Here is a 4653-nt window from a genome sequence, read left to right as displayed (position 1 = left end):
TTTTGGATTCTCTTCTGTATTACTTGGGAGAATACTAGGAGGAGTTTCAATGACTTTCTTACTCAGCTGGCCCACTTGTGCCTCCAAATTTCTAATGGAGGATCTTGTTTCATTCATGAAACTGAAAGTGGCCTTTGACAGATCAGAGACTATATTGGCTAAATTAGAAGTGTTTTGTTCAGAATTCTCTGTCTGTTGCTGAGAAGATGATGGATATGGCTTGCTATTGCTCAGCCTATTGCGTCCACCATTGTTAAAGCCTTGTTGAGGCTTTTGTTGATGCTTTCAGGAGAAATTTGGATGATTTCTCCATGATGGGTTATAGGTGTTTCCATATGGTTCACCCATGTAATTAACCTCTGCCATGGCAGGGTTCTCAGGATCATAAACTTCTTCAGAAGCAGCCTCTCTAGTACTGTTGGATGCATGTTGCAATCCATTCAGATTTTGAGAGATCATGTTGACCTGTTGAGTCAACACTTTGTTCTGAGCCAATATGGTATTCAGAGCATCAATTTCAAGAACTCCTTTCTTCTGAGGTATCCCATTATTCACGGAATTTCTCTCAGAGGTGTACATAAACTGGTTGTTTGCAACCATGTCAATGAGTTCTTGAGCCTTCTTCAGGCGTTTTCTTCAGGTGAATAGATCCACCTGCAGAATGGTCCAATGACATTTTCGAAAATTCAGAGAGACCATAATAGAATATATCTAATAGGGTCCATTCTGAAAACATGTCAGATGGACATCTTTTGGTCAACTGCTTGTATCTTTCCCAAGCTTCATAGAGGGATTCACCATCTTTTTGTTTGAAGGTCTGAACATCCACTCTCAGCTTGCTCAGCTTTTGAGGAGGAAAGAATTTATCTAAGAAGGCAGTGACCAGCTTATCCCAGGAGTCCAGGCTATCCTTAGGTTGTGAATCCAACCATATTCTAGCTCTGTCTCTTACAGCAAAAGGGAAAAGCATGAGTCTGTAGACTTCAGGATCAACTCCATTCGTCTTTACAGTCTCACAGATCTGCAAGAACTCAGTTAAAAACTGATGAGGATCTTCAGATGGAAGCCCATAAAACTTGCAGTTTTGTTGCATTAAGGCAACTAGCTGAGGTTTCAGCTCAAAGTTATTGGCTCCAATGGCAGGAATGGAGATGCTTCTTCCATCAAACTTGGACGTTGGCTTTGTGAAGTCACCAAGCATTCTCCTTGCATTATTATTATTATTTTTGGCTGCCATCTCCTTCTCTTGTTCGAAAATTTCTGAAAGGTTATTTCTGGATTGTTGTAATTTAGCTTCTCTTAATTTTCTCTTCAGAGTCCTTTCAGGTTCTGGATCAATTTCAACAAGAGTGCCTTTTTCCCTGTTCCTGCTCATATGAAAGAGAAGAAAACAAGAAAAGAAAGAGGAATCCTCTATGTCACAGTATAGAGATTCCTTTATGTCAGTAGAAGAAGAAAGGGGTAGAAGAATCCAAATACAAGGGATATAAGAAGTTCGGATTCTTAGATGAAGAGAGGTGAAGAGAAGTGTTAGTAATTAATTAATTAAATAGAATAAGAGAAGAGAAGGGAAATTTCGAAAATAATTTTTGAAAAAGAGGTTAGTAATTTTCGAAAATTAAAGATAATATATAATTAAAGTTAAAATTTAAACAATTAAAAAGAATTTTTGAAAAAGAGATGAGATATTTTTGAAAATTAGAGAGGGAAAAGTAGTTAGGTGGTTTTGAAAAAGATAAGAAACAAACAAAAAGTTAGTTAGTTGATTGAAAAAGATATTAAAATCAAATTTGAAAAGATAAGAAGATAAGAAGTTAGATAAGATATTTTGAAATCAAATTTTGAAAAAGATAAGATAAAAAGATAAGATTTTTAAGAAAAAGATATTTTGAAAAAGTTTTAATTTTTAAAATTACTTAACTAACAAGAAACTACAAGATAAGATTCTAGAACTTAAAGATTGAACCTTTCTTAACAAGAGAGTAACAAACTTCAAATTTTTGAATCAATCACATTACTTGTTAGCTAATTTTCGAAAATTTGATGTAAAAGATAAGAAAAAGATTTTTGAAAATATTTTGAAAAATAATCTTGAAATTTTCGAAAATGATAAAAAAAATGAAAAAGATATGATTTTAGAAAAAGATTTTTAAAAAGATAAGATTTTTTTAAAATTGAAATTTTGACTTGACTTGTAAGAAACAACTAATTTTAAAAATTTTTGACCAAGTCAATCCAAAATTTCAAAATTTTGGAGGGAAATAAGGAAAAGATATTTTTTTATTTTTGAATTTTTAAAGAAAAACACAAAAATGACCCAAAACATGAAAATTTTGGATCAAGACACAAGATGCATGCAAGAATGCTATGAATGTCAAGATGAACACCAAGAACACTTTGAAGATCATGATGAACATCAAGAACATAATTTTGAAAAATTTTTGATGCAAAGAAAACATACAAGACACCAAACTTAGAAATCTTTAATGCATGGAAAATATGAATGCAAAAATGCACATGAAAAACAACAAACAACACAAAACAAGAATTCATCAAGATCAAACAAGAAGACTTGTCAAGAACAACTTGAAGATCATGAAGAACACTATGAATGCATGAGATTTTCGAAAAAATGCAAGAACAAATTTTTTTTAAAAAGCATGCAATTGACACCAAACTTAAAAATTAACACAAGACTCAAACAAGAAACACAAAATATTTTTGGTTTTTATGATTTTATGATATTTTTTTTTTATTTTTATTATTTTTTTTCGAAAATATTTTTGGAAAAACGAAAAATAAAAGAAAAATTTTTTTGAAAAAGTTTTTGAAAAGAAAATTACCTAATCTGAGCAACAAGATGAACCGTCAGTTGTCCATCCTCGAACAATCCCCGGCAATGGCGCCAAAAACTTGGTGGACGAAATTGTGATCACTATTCTTTAAGTTGTACTTTTATGAAATTTAAAATTGGCACGAGTGGACACAACTTCGTTCAACTAACCAACAAGTGTACTGGGTCGTCCAAGTAATAAACCTTACGTGAGTAAGGGTCGATCCCACAGAGATTGTTGGTATGAAGCAAGCTATGGTCACCTTGTAAATCTCAGTTAGGCAGATAAAATTATGGAATTTAGAAAATCAAATAATAAAAGGAAATAATAAAAGGGATACTTATGCAGATTCATTGGTGGGAATTTCAGATAAGCATATGGAGATACTGCATGGCTCACGGACGCCTGCTTTCCTACTGCTTCAACTCAATCCTTCTTACTCCTTTCCATGGAAAGCTGTGTATAGGGGTTCACTGTTCGACGATGGCTACTTTGAATCTTCTCGGGAAAATGGTCCTCTGCGGCTGTCACTCGCATGGCTAATCGTCTGGAGGCATCACCTGGCCGAAAGCTACATCCCATCCTCGCAGTGAAAACTACGCTCACGCGCTCTGTCACAGCACGGCTAATCACTGGTTGGTTCCCGCTCCTACTGGAATAGAATCCCTTGATTCTTTTGCGTCTGTCACTAACGCCCAGCACTTGCGAGTCTGAAGCACGTCACAGTCATTCATTACCGGAATCCTACTCGGAATACCACAGACAAGGTGAGACTTTTCGGATTCCCAGGATCCTACTCGGAATACCACAGACAAGGTGAGACTTTCCGGATCCTCATAAATGCCGCCATCTATCTAGCTTATACCACAAAGATTCTGTTGAGGAATCTAAGAAATACACATTCAAGCTCTGTTGCATGTAGAACGGAAGTGGTTGTCAATCACGTGCGTTCATAAGTAAGAATGATAATGAGCGTCACTTAATCATTACATTCATCATGTTCTTGGGTACGAATGAATATCTTGGAATAAGAATAAGAGAGATTTGAATAAAAGAAAATAGAATTGCATTAATACTTGAGGTACAGCAGAGCTCCACACCCTTAATCTATGGTGTGCAGAAACTCCACCGTTGAAAATACATAAGTAAAAGGTTCAGGCATGGCCGAATGGCCAGCTCCCATGATCTGAGAACTAATCGTCCCAAGATGTCTAATACACTGGTAAAAAGTCCTATTTATAAGTAAACTAGCTACTAGGGTTTACATGAGTAAGTAATTGATGCATAAATCCACTTCCGGGGCCCACTTGGTGTATGCTTGGGCTGAGCTTGATCAATCCACGAGCTGAGGCTTCTCTTGGAGTTGAACTCCGAGTTATGACGTGTTTTGGGCGTTCAACTCCGGATCATGACGTTTTTCTGGCGTTTAACTCCAGACAGCAGCATGTACTTGGCGTTCAACGCCAAGTTACGTCGTCAATTTCCGAATGAAGTATGGACTATTATATATTGCTGGAAAGCTCTGGATGTCTACTTTCCAACGCCATTGAGAGCGCGCCAATTGGAGTTCTGTAGCTCCAGAAAATCCATTTCGAGTGCAGGGAGGTCAGATTCCAACAGCATCAGCAGTCCTTTTATTTGGATTCTTCTAATTAATTAAATAGAATAAGAGAAGTGTTAGTAATTAATCAGCAGTCCTTTTGCTGTAAGAGACAGAGCTAAGACATGGTTGGACTCACAACCTAAAAAAAGCCTGGACTCTTGGGAAAAGCTAGTCAATGCCTTCTTGGCAAAGTTCTTTCCACCTCAAAAATTGAGT

At 36.0% G+C, this 4653-nt stretch overlaps 1 non-coding gene across 1 annotated transcript; it reads left to right on the top strand.

Moving 5' to 3' along the window:
* Window positions 1-734: 734 nt before the first annotated feature.
* LOC112798482 (small nucleolar RNA R71) lies at window positions 735-838 on the top strand. Its single transcript, XR_003200092.1, has one exon. It is a non-coding gene; the product is annotated as a small nucleolar RNA R71 (small nucleolar RNA).
* The last annotated feature ends 3815 nt before the right edge of the window (window positions 839-4653 follow it).

The sequence above is a fragment of the Arachis hypogaea genome, chromosome 4, assembly GCF_003086295.3.
Source record: "Arachis hypogaea cultivar Tifrunner chromosome 4, arahy.Tifrunner.gnm2.J5K5, whole genome shotgun sequence".
NCBI lineage: Eukaryota > Viridiplantae > Streptophyta > Magnoliopsida > Fabales > Fabaceae > Arachis > Arachis hypogaea.
This window is presented reverse-complemented; position numbering and strand designations above follow the sequence as displayed.